A 17,344-nucleotide genomic window follows, 5' to 3' on the forward strand; every position below is an offset into this window, starting at 1 on the left:
TTTCTTTCTTCAGTCTATTACCTCAAACTTCAAATGTTTATAAGCCACACATAAACATTTCCTCAATTAAAATGATGTAGTGTAAAATTATCACTTTTTAAATAATTAACTGCTGAATCTATGGAAATACATTATAGAAAATGTAGTTGAGTAATTTGGGAGGGGGGGGGGGGGTTCAATAGAAAATGTCAAATATTCTCTTGCTCCACTTTCTGAAGTCTGTTGTTCTCTCTTAAACACACATTTCTTGGGTTAGTGAGCCTGGACAAGGTTTTATATTCAGGGTTTAGGTATTGAGGGTGGGCATATTTTATGAGCTATAAGCTATGTTTTCAAAAAATAATTGATAAGTTGTTCAGTAAGAGTGTTGTGCTATTAATGTAATATGAAAAAAAAAGTAAAAGATGGGGACCTTGCTCTCTCCTTGACCTTCCTGCAGCCTAAGATGAGAGATGTTACTTAGTTTGCTTTTGCTAAATGAAGTGCACATTAAAGCTGACTGATAAGGCTTATACTATATTGAATGTCATGGAAAATGTGAAAAAAATTCTCTATCTCATCCTCGGAAATATGCAACCATTAACTGGCATCGCTCACTCAGCATAATCGCTGCGTTAATTACATGTGTGACAAGCTGATGAGCACATCAGTGTCTGAAGGTAAATGAGAGCCACAAAGTCCTGTTAATACTAAACAAATTTGGCATTGCAGGTCTGAATCATTTCCTTATTGATTACTAGACTTTGTGTTCTATTTCACACTTGAATTAATGTCTCTCAGCTTTCCCACCACCCACCTCTCTCTCTCTCTAGCTGACTCCCTCTCCTTGTTTCCATCTCTCCCTGGCATGTGCTCCAGTTCATTATTTCTGTCATTTCTTGGTAATTTGGAGTTGGCTGTTTAAAACTTAGAGCCTCTTATTAAGTTTTGGCCATGGTGGATAAGAGGCAGGACTGTAAGAGCACAGAGATAAACTAATCATCTTAAAACCCTAATTATTAGTATCTTACTGTGACAGACTGTTTTTGCGAGGCAGCCAAATTGAGCCTCAAATGAGGAAAGGCATATCTGTGGAAGTGGTAATAATTTTAAGTCATCTCGATCTGGCTTGGTGTGGCAGAATTCATTAGTGCAGATTAGCACTGTGTGTACAAAGTAAATGAGATATCTAATAGCAAACGTGGAGGTCTGGGGACTCTTAATTTCCTCCCCAGTATGAGCGATGATGTTAAGAGGTGATTATATATATATTTTAACACTGTGTAGATTTGTCTGCTCCTTAGCCAAGCAGTTACACTAAACAGTGCCACTAAACTGTCAACCTCTCACCTCGCTCTGTACTTCAGCTGCAGAAAGGTGACAAAAATGAACCCCAAATCAGATTACACTGTGTTACTCTGATGCAGAGGCAAGCTGTTTTTTTTTCTGTGAGGATATGAAGGGAGTTAATTATGTGTGTAAGGAGAAGGTTGGGGAAAAAATAATAAGATTACAAAGAATAATTTGCTGATATAATTACACCAAAATTGGGTACACACAATCGTAAAATACATGTATTGCTTGACCTGGGTTAGCCAGTGAAATAAATCCTCCTTCTATAGCCTTTGTTAATTTGTTTTTATCATCTCCAAGTGGTGTTTGTGCAGGCAGTTCAATTTGCATGTGTAATTCCACTGTGCAAATTGACAACAAGTAGATAATTCGAGGAAATAGGCTGGTTGCAGGCCCCTGCTATCTTCCCATGCCTATTCATTTTGAGGAACCGCTGAGGCATGAAACTCATACATCAACTATTTCCTGACAACGCTTAGGCTTATTGTCCCCTAAAATGTCATTACAGCCATTATTTATGAAGCTAATTCATTTATTAAACCATATTTACTCTGACAGAATTTGTCACATTCTATCCATATCCTGAGCATTGCTTTTGAACATTGTCTCACAATGAGTATGTGCGAACACGTACGGCCTCACAAAGTTTTGTATCAGCCCAATTTGCCTCCATAATAGTTGGAATATTGCGACAGGAGTTCTGCGTTTTTTTTACTTTTAAGGGAAACTTTGCTAGAAGCTCGTACCGTGTGTCACAGAAGTCCTCTAAAAAGTACTTTGGTAATAGCTGACATCCCGCTTTGTGTTTTTGTCCTAATAGAGACGAGACTGCGTGAACGTAATCAGATGGAATATTTTAGTAGCATTGATAAATCTGCCCTCTGACAGCCCCCTTCTTAAATGAGTATGTATTAGTCACTTTTAATGCATTGCAGTAAGGCTGAAGAGTTCTTACGTCAAGCCTCCTGGCCTGTTGCTGCTGACTTATGGATCTGTCAGTTTAGCGCTGCGTACTTCATGACAGTGTGGATAATTTGCAATTGTGAGCAATGAAGTAACACATAGGGGGGTCATAAATTTTAATGTTACATGTTCTCCCTGGATAATTCCGTCACACCATTCTCTCGTATCTCTTCCTTTGGACTTACCTGTCACCCAAAAGCACTTATCACAGCAGTGGCGATGAGTTGTGTTTGAACTGTTTTACAATATTGATTTGGAGGCATGACATTTTAATTAATACTGGGTGTTAGCTGTCATATAGGCCGCCAGCCTCATTGGTTAGAGTATGAGACAGGCGAGGTAGGGGCAACGGAGATAAGACTAAAGCACTTACAGTGAAAAGGCTGTAAAAGGGATCAATGTGGAAAGAGAGAGACAGTCATGGGTTGAATTTAAGGTAGAAAAAACTGTAATATCTGCACTCACTGTATTTCTGTCAAGGTCTATTCTCTCGCCAATAACACAAATCAGTGAGACACAGCGTGCCTTCTGTCTTCCACAGGTTGCAGAGTACATCATGTTATTGGGAGTCTGTGTTGCCAGCAAACCCAGAGAGAGTCTGCGTGCTGAGAGACGACCAGGGGGAAATTAGGTAACTTTGTAGCACTCCATTGAACAGCAATAAGCTTTTAGGGCTTAGCAAGCATAAACACATTAAACTGATGAGATTCATCAGCACTCTTGTGTCAAATCTATCGTGCCCAAAGGCAGAGCTCAGCAGCAGCAAAGTGCAGAGAAAGAGAAGGGTTGGCGACAAACCAGTGCTGTTTCCTCTGGATGTTTGCTGGTTTATCCAAACAGAGTCAGGTGATCAGCTGGAACCTCAGAGTTTGATAATGATACACAGTGCTACCCCTGGAAGAGCAGAAATGTTTAGCCATTGTAGGGTCAGAACATTGGCTTGAATGATGTTTATGTTAATTCACCAGTTTACTATTTCATCATTAATTAGTCAGTTAATTACAAATGAAATACAAGGATTGGATCAAATATGAAAAAAAGTAGTGTTTGCAAAAACCACCAGATACCAAAGTAGTTTCTTAAATTTGTTTACTTAAATTTACGATAAACCTTGCTGGTCAGAAATATTTCACACCAAAGAGTGCATACGCCTAATTTACAGCAACAAATACAAATATAAGCTGTTATATACCATGCAGATAAGAGCTGAACAAGAAACTACCTATCCATGTTCATGTTTTTTTACAGATGTATGATAGTGTGAGTTTCCCTACATACAGTACAATATATAAACACAAATACTGCATTTAAAATTTTGGTTTTCAGCTTAAAGCTTTGGTAAAAGAACAAAATATTGAGTATAATTAAATCTGCGTATGAACTATGTAATGAATAAAAAATAATTATTTGCAAAAAAAAATCAAGTTAAATTCATAAAGCTTTGTGAAATGACAAAAAAGATACATTTGCAACGTTAAGGTTGTGTTTCTAGCTGAATGAGACTTATCAGTTCACTCATTTCAGGGCAATAGTTGTTATAGATGTGCACCAGATTCAAACCTAGTTGGAGCTGAATGCTGAACAGCATAGTGCTAAACATTAGCACATGTTAATTTGCAGCTAGTTCACCATATTTGGTATTTAATTGGTGTAATCTCAGAGCTGCAAAGCTGGAGGACCTTACGCTGATAAAATGATACATTTAAATTGAAATATTTCTTCTCAAAGGTAAGAAGGCCCTTCAACTTTATTTCACCATTTATCTGTTGTCTGTTCTTTTCCAAATCATTATAGCCTCTTGCCTTCTGGATAGTTTCACTGGAGGCAGCCAGATCGGCATGAAATTAGCTCAGTTTGAATCTTTATATGGTCCAATCAGATGAGCTGAGATTTAATCTTTGCTGGCCTGCCCTACCAGAGTCCGACCCCTCAGATGAAATGGACTACATATTCATAGGTTCACTTGCATGGTTGATTATAGCAGCATAAATGGAAGGTACAACCTCTCTTCTGTTTTCTTTATTCCAATTTTCCTCTGTCTGAGAGTGAAGACTGAATATTAAATGTGCATTCCCCCTCACTGAATTTATGCAAACACACAGTGCACATCTGATCCCATTTTTTGAAGTTGTGTCTTTTTTAAATATCCACATTTTAAAATCTACTGTGTAATACACATAGAAGTGAGCGTTGTATTTATATCGAAATAGTTAGCATGCTCAGAGCTATTTACCCTGACATAAAATAATGTCTTGAAATAATGGGGGAATATTACCTGATGAATTAATTATGATGATAGCATCTAGGGTAGGAGGCTTAAATGCCATCTTAAATTACATGCAAACATTAGAAAACTTTCAACTTGTCTCATTTGCATGAAAGAGGCAAAACTATGCATAAATATAAAGGCTTCCATGGTGAAGGAGACCTATACTCACCAGGAAACCTGATCAGTTCATCTTAATGTAGAAATTAGAAATGACAGACACGATGATAGCATATGTATGAAAGCCTGTATGTATGTTTTTAAGTGTCTCATACATATGCATATATACACATACATATCACAAAGGTTATCACTTATTATTTTAAAACTAAATTTGTTTTCCTAATGACGCTGTGGCAATTTTCCTATTGCTATGTTTGAATGTCAGAAGTGATTGTTTCCTGCACAGTTCTCAAATTTTAATTGACTTATTGCACAAATGGCAATTTAGAAACAGGGAATTAAAGTGGTTATTTCCCAGATAACAAATGAACTGAGTCAAAATACTGATGTAACTCATTGCATTGTTTCGTTATGTGCACTGTGCACCAAAGTCGGATAAATACATGTAAAAGAGGTCTGGTGGACGAGATCTGATGGGAGGATGTCTACCTAAAAATTCACTGGAAATCCAACATATGAAGTGATTTCTAACCATGTTGTTTTCTAAATATGCCCTGCTGGTCTTCTTTTGTCATAATAAAATAAGGGTTTTGTTGGCATTTTTTTGGTCCAAGTCAATCTCTGTTACCTTTAGTTTCTCAAGCAGCTCTTCTACATTTGCTTATTAAAGCCACATGTGCTTCATTGTTAGAATATTTTAGATGCCTTGCATTTGTGTTACAGTAAAGAATGAATTCTTTCTTCTTTTTGTCTCTTTCCTTTTTTCCTCTTTCTTCCTCCCTTCCTTCACAAAAGAGTTCAGTACTAATTACGCTCACACACACCTGCAGTAAGTTCACAGGTAAGCTCTCCATCACGGCTTCATGGCAAAAAAAAAGCCCCCATATTGTGGAAATCTCCTTCTCCTTGGAGAAAGAGAAGGGGAGAGAAAGTGGAAGCAGGAATGCCTTGCCTTCCTCATTACACTGCTGTCATTTACTCTTCATCCCCCGTACTCTTTAGTGGCATTAAGACGGGATGTAAATTTGACAGTTAACGCTGTTAGAAAATGGCTAGTTCAAGAAGGGCAGGAATTAGAGATGGGCATTAGGCGCTGATAAGCTCCTTTCCTCTGCCGCGGCGGCTGCTTAACATTCATGGGAAAGTCATCATCAAACAACGTTATCACAGCTCTGTTGACGGCTGAGGAACATCATCACTATGATAATTTTTTTTATAGCTGTGAGCCAAAAAAGCACTCTTTTATTTCAGCGGTTTGTTAATGAGATAGGAGCTTGTTGGTATGGGCAAATGCAAACTTGCCACTCTCCAGCATTTGTTTGAGTCCCCCCCACCAAACCTCCTCCTCCTCCCATGACTCCTGCTGCACACCCCACTCCCCCTCCACACTGTTTAATGTTGCAGGGAAGGGGGCGGGGGGGGGGGGGGGGGGGGGCATTTTTATGTACTCCTTTCGAAGTGCTCTGTGTACATTACTGAAGGAGGGCCTTTATGTGTACCTTTGCAGATCAGTCGCTCAAAGAGAGGAAAACACGGTTATATCAACAAACACTCTCTCCTAACAGCCCTGTAGCTGGCACCTGTCACTCACCTGGGATTTAGCCATAGATCTGAATAGAGGGAGAATTTCGATAGTTATTGAAGCTGTGTAAACTCCCAGCAGCAATAGCATATGACCAACCCTCCTATTAATGATGAAAAGGCTACGTAAAACTGTTGGATCTTGGGGCCTTTGGTAATTACAACTGTAAATCATTTCCATTGTTTCTTTCTATGTATTTATTGAGCTCCTAACAGTTCAGTTATGAGTAAGGTCAGATGATAATTTTTTTGTTTTGTTTTGGGTTTTTTGTGCTCAGCTACCAGTGGAGCAATGCACATGTGTGCTAGCTGCCAAAGCTAAGCAGCTTTCTTATGGATAGGGATAGAAACTGTGGGCTGTAGATACCAGAATCAGATTTTGGCTTTATCATTGTTTGTGTTTGTGGAGTGGGTTAAGAGAGATTTAATCTTTAGAAATCCTTACTGAGGGAGTTGAAAAATCATCTCTAGTTTGCTCTAATTACTTCTAAAAGTTTTGTTTGCACTGTAGTTAGCAGGCAAAGGTGCGGTGATGTATAATGTAGTTGTAAAAGTTTATTAGGAAAGCTCAGATTTCAGAGAATAACTGTGATAAACAACATACAGCTTGGTCTTGGCTTTTGTGAGATGCCAATTTAGGTATTTACTTTGAACGTGACCCAATATTATTCTGATTGGAGAAAAAACAGAAAACGTACATGTATATGTAACACTGGTAGTTGGATATTAAGTATGTCACTGCTTTTCAGTGTTTTACCTGATTCAGAAATGTCTGCATGTATGACTGCAAAATTCGCATAGATGACACAGTGTCAGTGTGTTTTAGTTCTCTCCAGGTGACGAGAACTTACTTTATGTGGAAAGAGCTGCAGTGCCTATTCAAGAAATGACATATATTCTGGCATCCAGCACGAACATCTCAAAGCCAGGCAGAAGAAAGCAGTAGCAAACTGCCTGTCTAGGTGACACAGTGGAGCTTCAGGTAATCATTATGGCAGATGTAAAAGTCAACACTTTCTGGCATAGAATTACACTAGACAGAGATTCTTGCATATAATTTCACCATGCTGACTAAAATTCTTTGCTCTGAGGTGCTGTAGTGTTAAAAATGGCATCTTTTTTTTTTTTTTTTACACCAACTTCGTTATGAGAGTTGCATGGTGCTTCAGCCAATGACACTGTTATTGCATGATTTATATTTGGAAAGCTGTGCAAGAACTCAAAGAAATGTCCTCTCTCAGTATATTACAAATAATACTGATTTTGGCAGTGTATGTCATATACTTTTAATTGTATAAATAGGTCATGAATAAGTCATGAAGATAGCTTTTTATATTTAGGACAAGTACAAATGACATGAAACCACCAAATAAACCCAAAGTGCAAAACACTAATTAATTGTACAAATAAATGATCATTACTGCATCATTACTTGCTCACGGATGTTTTGATTCCAGTCTGAAAAGAAAGAAAAAAACAGCTTAATGTTGCTGTTTGGTGAAATGTTGTTTATTCATTAATGTCTTTGTTTAGAAGGTGAATGAACTGAACTGCATTTTATTCCATTCTAATGAGTTTCATTGAACGATTGGTGTGAGAACTGACAAAGCCGCAGTGTATCTTTGTGTAGGTCAGCTTGTGCAGTTTGGAGCGGTTTCATTTTTCCGTGGAAAAATGAGTACGACGCAAATAAATCACAGATGTTTTGCAGTCTCTGGTGTCTCCGTCTTGAGACAATTGCAAAGCATTATGCGGGCCCTTTGTCAAGTTCATTCAGCAGCCCTGTGTGCTGTAAACCACCATTGCTTTGTGTGTAGCTGTGTTACTTTGTGCCACTTTTCAAATGTGGATAGATCTGGTTAGCAACCCAGAACCACACAGAAAATAGATATAATATTATAATCCAATGGGATTTGTTCCTTTGTGCTTTCTAATATAAAAAATATATATCGATTAAATGAACCCTACAGTCATTTCATATACTTAAATGTTTGTCATTGTCAAACCATTCGGAGTGACACACTTGCTGTCAGTGTACCAAAATCTTCACATGAAACCAAGAAAAAAACTCTAAAAGAAACATTTAGAGCTGCGTTGGAGGAGCTGGGGTTGAGTCTTTGGCTCGCTCGCTTGTAAACTCCTCATAACTAAGATACAGTTTGGGTTTCCTTATTTATGATAATGAAATGTAATTCCACCCTTTACTGACATGCAGCGCTCTTATACTCAGTAAATTATTCCCTTTTTACCCTTACCTCCATATTTTGAAGCCATTACTTAATCACATTGTCAAAATCCCCATTCCCTCTCATCAATCCCACACTGAGCTTTATTTGTGATCCTCTCTTTCTTTTGCCCTCACTCATTTTATTCACTCCATTTCTCTCGTTCAGTTTTGCTGCACATTGGTGTTTATTTTTTTTCCGAGGTTGACTGGATTACCCCTGCCGAAATAGCTGTTACTCAGATTTTAGGTCATCTACAAAATCCATTAGGGGGAAAATAACCCCTTTTTTTTTCCTACCATGCATATTGCTCTGCTGTTTCTCATCTTTTGGCTCCAGAGTTTTACAGTGATATAAGTCATCTCCCACAGTTTTGTCGCCTTAGAAATTTAAGGTTATTGTGCTATCAAAGACAAATGTTTTTTTAAGAGAACAAGGCTATGTGATATATTAACAGCTCTAGCTCTTGTTCAGTATGGATACTGAAGTGTTTCACATTATTATCAATAACAGAAGTGCTGTATGAGAGCCAGCTGTAGCAGTTCTCATAATTCATAATATATTAATTTATAATTAGCCGGTTTAATGAAAGTGATATCGCAATATTAGTTATTAGGTGTACAGTTTCAACAGAAACAAATCTGCTCATTCAGTACAATAAAAGTGGCCACATGAAAGAAATAAAGTGAAGAAGCAAAGAGTATTGAAGCTAACGAAGTGTATTACACACTTATTAAAGTAATTTTCACTTTGCCTCCCAGACCTGGCCAAAAACACTTTCAAATTCTCATTGTACTCCAAGGTAGGCTATGCAGAGGTTTTTTCCCCCCCTTGTTAACTTTGAAGTAAGCTCAAAAACGTATAGGTAGACAGGGGTGGCATCAAATAATCAGCAACTTCAAAAAGCATGCTGCCACTTAGCACTCCTAAAGCTAATGTCCCCAAGACATTCAAAATGGAAATTATTCAAACTCATTTAGTGGCAGCAAATTGGTCTAAGTTCAATCAGAAAACAGACTGACACTGAACAAGAAGTGCAGCCTAATTATACTTGTTTGTCAAATGAAAATTTCATTTGGGCAGAAATGAAACCTTCGAGCAACTTCTTTTAAGGTGAGCTCCTAGTTGTATTATCAGCTAAATGCAGTAAAATCCATAATCATATGATGATAATGAAAATGGAGCCAATGTTAACATTCAGGCTTCCAATGCCCCGGGCATATGGCGATAAAAATTAAGTACCATAGTCCTCTGCCAGGCACGCTGACACCCGGGCTGGTCTTTAGCCTCTTAGATGCGTTTTTGCATTTTAAAAACTTTATCAAAGCACTGTTGCAATGTGGAAAATGTCAACGTGAAATGCACTGAAGGCAAATTGGAATTTCATTAATAGTAAAATTATTGCTTTTGACTGATGTATTACTATGCTTGTTAAAAGCTAGAGAGTGGAACGCTCGTCTGTCTGGTCGGCAGCCTTGCCTCTTCTTGTCCCGTGCGATTTGCTTAAAGTTAGAGATCTACTTTTCTACTCAAAATGGAAACATGAAGTTGCTAAAGTTGCAGGAAGTGAAGAATATCTAGTTGAAGACACCCATTTATGGCGCGATTGCTAAGGCTGCTAACCAGAATACACCAAAGATAGCGAGCTTATTCAAGAGAGAGAAAAGGGGACAAAGTCTTTTTGGTGTTAGATACCTTCGACATTTATATCGAGGTAGTTTCATACTTGCTCTGTCTGTCCCTGCTTAAACATGGAGGTGATGCTAACCTGCCGATTGACCAACACAATGTGGATTTGTGCTGTAGAGCAGTGAGGTGTCTTCTCATTGTTAAGTGTGGTGACATCTAATCTCCACTATAGAGAGGAGGCCCTTGGGATCGCTGTGTGGATTGGAATCACAGGTAAATAGGCCTAACCTGGTGTGAAGGTATCAGTTCACTGAGACTTGTGCTCATTCATGAAGCAGTAGTGTTTATTGATTTACCCTGTAATCCTCTCAGTGTCAATGTCGTCATTGACGGAAGCAAAATGGCGTGCTAGGTGGAGTGCATTTTCTGACAGCCAAACAAGACAACAGATTAGTTGGAACAGAATAGATGTCATTAATGCTTTCCCATGTGAGACCAAAAATATGTGTTTTAAAAATGGTAAATAACATAATGAGTCAGCTGCTGTGCATCTCTGGTGTAAAAAATGCAGACTATCTATTGCAATACAGCAAAAACACTGAGACAATAAGCTAACTAGCTTCAAAATTAAGTAATTGTAGTTGATGAGTGTTTCTTTACGAGCTTTCTGTTTGCAAATTTGAGTCGAGTCTTCTTTGCGTCTGCTTTGCTTTTCTGTTACTCATCATCTGTCACACACATGACTTTTAGTGTTTTTCTTACACTCGGGAAGATTACAGAATACATATGAAATGCTATAACAAAATATTAAAATGTTACTAAAGGGATATCATAACCACAACAGTATGAGACATACTTTTTTTAGTCTGCTGTACAAATATGAAAAACTAAGTGTTTGGTTGTGTTGCATTCACACGTCACTGTATAATGCATTAAAAACAAGCAAATCCAATATAATAATATTTCTTTTATCAAAATGTGTCAAAAACAATGTTGTCTGTCATAAGCTATGGTTGCCGTTAACTATAAATTCCTGGAAGTCACATCCTCCCGTGGACCCTCTCATGGTGTGGAGGTCACTCTGTTGTTTTTCTGTGCTGGTCACAAATATGTCACGCAGGCTTTGACTATATCAGTTTACAGTGCCGTATATTTTATTTATTTTAAATCTTTGCATCAGATATTTTAAAAATGGCATGCTATTACTAGTGGCAATCAAAGCGCGGTATATTATAACTACTATTTTGAATCAGTCTGGTAATTGTGTAATATACCAGTGCAGCACACGGTAAAGCGTGTCGCGTTCCCTTTCTTTGATAACATCTACTTTTCACCATCGCATACCGGTTACACTGCTACCTGGTACAGTGTGCAGCTTTTGGTAATTTCAAATAATTCCAATCTGTACAATGTTGTCACTCTTTTCATCTAGTCTAATGACAGTATTAATTGGATTTGTAATGATGTTTTAGACAAACCTATTTCACCAGACATCTTTCAGGCAATGGCCTTCGTGATAACGATGAATAGTACATGTCTGGCATACAGTAGCCGTGGAGCCCGCACTGAGGTATTTCATAGTATTTGTAGTGAAACTCTGACCTCTTGTGCTTTATTGTGGAAGTGCAGACTCTTTGTGCTATTCTCACAGTGCTGGTAATAACAGACTCTGTCATGCAATATCTTTGTAAGTAGGAACTTATATTTAAGAAATTAAATCTTCTTAGAGGCCCCTTTCACAGCTCCTCCATATGTAGCACTTTAGGGACCCCTCAGGTGACATCCAGAAAACTACCATAATAGTCCCAGGCACAGGTTTGGTGATATTTTGAAAGGCCCTAAGAAATGATCCACAAGGATCCATTTATAGGCTGTTCACACTGGAACTGTGAAGGAACCTTTATAAGTTTCTGAAAGGGTACTTGAGAGTGCTGCTTAACCCAGGCTACTGTACCAGCTGTAACTGAACACATTTGCAGTCAATGTATACATCATCTCATCTGTATTTAAGTAACATTTTCCTGCTGCCTTATGGTCCTACTTTTTTCCACTATTTTGTTCATGACCTTTGCTGTCTAACATCCCCAGCAGACACCCTCCAGTGCACACAGTTAAAGCAAAATGCCATTAAATATTCCTAATATCCCTTAATCCTTCAACAGTACGGCTCTAACTCTCGTCATACTCTCGTCAGTGTAACTTTTTTCTAAGCTCTGACTCTCAGTGTTATACATGGTCAGTAGCAAAACAATGGGAGTCAATGATAGTCTCTCAGAGGCCATAGATAACATTTGGACACAGACCAGTTTGATACACTTAAAAATCCACCAATTTACACATGGAGCATGTCACACAACAAAAGGTCTAAAATTTTAAACAGAAGGAATTGTGTCAATAAATAAGACTGAAGTAATACATCAAGTTGTTGCTTTCAACAAAAAGGAGCAAAGTAGACTGTTAGCTGACCTGGTCATCTGTTGATTGCAAGCAATTCAAGAAATGAGTTTAATGGAGGTTTCATGATCAACATGAGGTAATGTGGAAAATGATGTGGAAATATTTGTTACAGCTGGTAGTTTGAATCACATAGACATCGGCAACAGTTGATATTGTCATACTGAGTTATTTCTCACTATAAAACAGTCACATTAAACTCTTTGATTATATTATCACCACAAAATTTAATAAAATATTATTTATTAAATATCTAAAATATGAAGAAAATTCATTTTTATCAGTAAAAGCAAGTATAATGTCATCCAGTTACATTTTTATATCAATTTCAACTTTAAACTTCTGGCATAAAATTAACTGTAATGTACCCTTTATTAACTTTGTTTAACCCGTGATAGATTCTTCTTTGAGTTGCCTTTAAAGAAGCTTTAATAATATCAACACAACAAACCAGTTACATTCTCCAAATTCTTCTCTTATCTTTTGTCTCTTTTCAATTTGAAACCCTTTCTGTAAAAGTGTTGCTCTCTAAAGGCACTCACCGAATTATAAAAGTTCATCTAGAGTTTCTCTGCTAACTAGAATATTTCCTTCCTTTGAACCGTCACTGTACAGATATTGAAACGTGCTTAAAAAATGTGGGGTTTTATGTTTTCGTGCTGAGTTCTTGCTTCTTGACCAACTGAGTTCATGTTCATCTTTATTCCTTTGCTGTCACCCGAGATCTATAAATTTCAAGCTTTAAAGTTGCTATAAGAAAAGTAAAGACATTCATGGACTCCTGCATAACGCGTTTGCCATTTTTGATTCATCTTACGAATCCATCTTTGTCAGCCCGATGAATCCTAATGAAGCACAAATCTGTCACATTTACTCCACAATGAGGGCAGCTGGCAAACTTTCTCAGGAAAATGAAACTATTATCTTCAACTAGACACGCACGGGGCTCAATATAAATAAATAAAGTCACACTTATCTAGTGGCCAGCGTGATTACTGTAGCCAGCGCTGACATCCAAATTGACTGTCTTATCAAGTTGAAGTGATTTCAGCTGAGTACAGACTCTAGATGAAAGCAAAATGATCTTTTAAATACTAGTTAAAGATGGCCGCTCGATAAGTTGTTCCACAACAGTTTTGATCAATGAAGCATGCATTCAATATATTGCCTATTTAGATATGTGAGATAAACTTAACTGGTCTTGTAAATGATTCACAAATTGTGTTTCCTTCAGTACGAGGTAATGACTTCAAGGCCTCGTTGAATTCTTAATTTTAGGACACATTGTAATTGCTTCGGGAGAATTATGGCAAGTTTAAAAGATGTGTTTTGAACATATATATCTTGCAGTATTTTTTCAAATTAAAACTACATATATTCATATTATTATTTGAATATTATGATATTTAAAATATATACAATTACTCCATGTAAAGTGTCTATTAAATTACAAACACAAATGTTGACTGCTGGTCAAATAATTGAAAATGGACCTTTAGGTAATATTTCAGAAGAAAGCTTTGACTACTTCATGTCTTAAAGCCTATGAATTGAATTTGTTGTGCTCTCCCACGACAAAGCCTGTCAGGTTGGAGCTCCGGCTGTGGAAAATGTCAAAGCTATTTTCCTCTTTACTAGTCAATGCAATGCTTGTTTAATAGTAATTGGAATCTTATCCCGCTGTTTGCTCATCATTTCCAGCGCCTAGTTATTCCACACCTAAACTCCATTTAAGTTTTTAATAACATTTTAGAATAGTTCCCATTCAGGTAAACAGAATCTGATTACCTTGATGGATTGAAAATGTATGTCTGACGGTAGTTTATTTGATTTATTTATTCAGGGGACCTCAAATGGAGGGGACTTTAACCGAGGCAAACAAACGGTTTCCCATACCTCTCCCAAGAACACTAAAGTTTACAGAAACCTAGATTTTTATTTTCTCAGCCTGCTCGCTTCTCTTTTCAGCTGCGGAAAGCGAAAGGAAATAATGTTAGCTACATCTGATGTGTTTATTCGAGACTTTTTTATTTTTTTTGTTAGCATATTATTGTAGCTGCATAAACTAAAGAGGTCATTCCAGACAAAGTATCCACAATCCACCTGTTAAAGACACAAAAAAATGCTAAAAACTGAATACGTGTGCGCACCGTGCCAGAAGCCAATGAGCAAGACTCTAAAACTATTCTGTGATAGTTTTGGATTTCTCTCCCTCCATAAGCCTCTCATTGTGTTAGAGGACCTGCTTTGTACAAGTGCCTGCCAGCTGCTTACCAAATGAGGTTATAGTGTTTCCCTATCAACTGTAAATTTCAATAATTTGTTGGAGGGGCCTCTCACTGTCAGTTTTTATCATATTATCAATGACGACTCAATTTTCCTCTGCCACTCCATCTCAAGCACTGACCCCTGGCCCTATTACAGTCCTGTAATGAAGTGCAATGGAGTGGTAATTGGTCCACATTATACCAGATCAGGTAACATTAGACTTATTTTCTTATCACAATGAGCCCTGCTGGTGACTCTGAATGAGAAACCAAACACAGTTTCTTTCTTATGCAGGCTATCATCCAAATAACTTTTCAGCTAGAGACCCTTTCCCCATTTCAGTTTTCCATTTCAAGATTGCGCTCCCTGTCCTCAGACTGCGCTTTGTTTTCCCGTTTCCTCTATTTTAAAAGTCTCTCAAACAGCGTCTGAGGCAGTGCAGATATGAGGTAGAGCTTTCCCGAGATGGGGAAGTACAGTAAACGAGACGGTAACATGACCGTTATGTCTGCAATATTAGATGTACAGTGGTCTGCCTCCCCCTCACTCACTCCCCTCTGCTTCAGCATCCTATCTTGGAGTTCTTAGTGCTCTCTAACTCTGGTTCTGACTTTTTTAATGTTGTTTTATACATCTTTATGAACACTGAAAATTCAGAACGGTTCGAACTTTAAAAGCGTGCTGCCATTAATATTAAGTCTACGTTTCATCATTCATTAAAAAGCAGCATATTGGAAATGCTAACTTTCCACCCAGGAGACAGATTATATAGATTTCACTGAAATCAGATGCAATTTGATATCAGTTTTCTTTTACCTATTGCAATAATTCATATTCCAAAAGTCTTTTAATTGATTAATGCATAAAATTAATTTAACTAAGAAGAAATTAATATGTTGTGTTTTCCTGTTAATGGTCAAGCACCCTGTTATTGTGAATCTATTGTAGACAGGGGTCAGACACACTGAAGAATTCACTGTTAGCTTGGTCAGTAGTAAGCTAGTCTGACTCAGTGCCAGTGCAGCAGAGTATCACTCGGCTGTTGGTCCACGTCTGAACTTTTGTGCTACGAGAGGCAGGATGTCAGGTCTGTGCTGTGGCTGACGCACTCTCTCTAACAGGGTTGCTCTTTGCGCTGAAAACACACACAGGACTAAAAAGACAGGATATTGGATAACAAGGTTAAAACATAAGAGCAAAACTATTCTCTTATTAAACTCAGGCTGCAGGGATTTGATTTGAGCCACCTAATAGATAGTGGTTTCAAGGGAGCCCAAACAAAAGGTAACGGGCCGGTCATGCTTATGGTAGCTAATGGCAGATTTAAAAGAAATTAAGGGACTCTTTTTCTACAGGAAATTGTACTTAAAGACGGGTCATGGATCACCCTGCTCTTCACCGGCAGCTTCAGAAGTCAGAAAGTGAACTTTTGCTGTGGCCATTATAAGGTCTGCATCACAGAAAGAGGCTAGAGCTGAAATAAACCTGACCGTATTGTTGGAGAATAGCAGTGTGAATTGATTTCGTCAATGAAATAATGTCTAGACAGGTGACGACACTCTTGCTGACTGATTCTGTAATTACAATTAAAGCAACAACTCAGTGTGACCTATTTGTATGTGGCTATTTGTATGTGGGTTGGCCACCCCAGAGCCTGAACCTCAGCAATATTAAAGCAAATTGGAGTCATGTGGACTTTAAATCTTGTTAGTGTTGTACACACTCTTGTTTCTGCCTTCTACACTGAATTACTGTTTCTGTTTGCACATTTCAATAAATATCTGAAAACCTGAAGTGTACCCTGCAACACTTTCAGCATGCATGAAAGACGTTTTACAGGAAAAAAGAAAAACATTTAACTTCTATACATATCACCTGCATAATCTGTTGAGTCTATTTTTGTTTGTGTAATTAACTAATTTTAATCTTATTTTTTAGAGGTCAGTGAATTCAGATTGCTGACACTGAATCATTTTTATCTCCACATTGGCAGTTCAAGGCCAGGTGCAGTTATTTTCATCTATAAAATGTGGTGCATTACAAACAGTGAATATTTAGTCTGCAGCTGATCTTAATACCAAGTTTTTAAATCTTATGTACATGTTTGTATAATGTGCCTCACATTTATTTATTTTTGAAAATATACATAATTTCATATTTTTATTTTGGATTCACTGTCAAACTTTTTTTTCAAATTGATCCACCAATGGTCTTATGACTGCAAATATCCCTGCCAAATAAGAAGCATATGGCAAATAAACATTATTGTTAAAGGCTCATAGAGCTATTTATTTTAATTTTTTGATTGTCTGTATCTGGAAACTATCTCTATGACTTATGCCAAACTCACCACAGTCTTATAAAACCAAGTACATATCCATGCCTATAGGCAAAATGATAAGTGGACATCAATCTAATGTTAAGTTAGTGTCTTCCGCCCTCTAGTGGTTGTGTCAGTGTGGTACCATGTGTTGCAAATAGTTGACATTTACGAGGGAACTGG

The sequence above is a fragment of the Neolamprologus multifasciatus genome, chromosome 13 (genome assembly GCF_963576455.1).
Source record: "Neolamprologus multifasciatus chromosome 13, fNeoMul1.2, whole genome shotgun sequence".
Taxonomy (NCBI): domain Eukaryota; kingdom Metazoa; phylum Chordata; class Actinopteri; order Cichliformes; family Cichlidae; genus Neolamprologus; species Neolamprologus multifasciatus.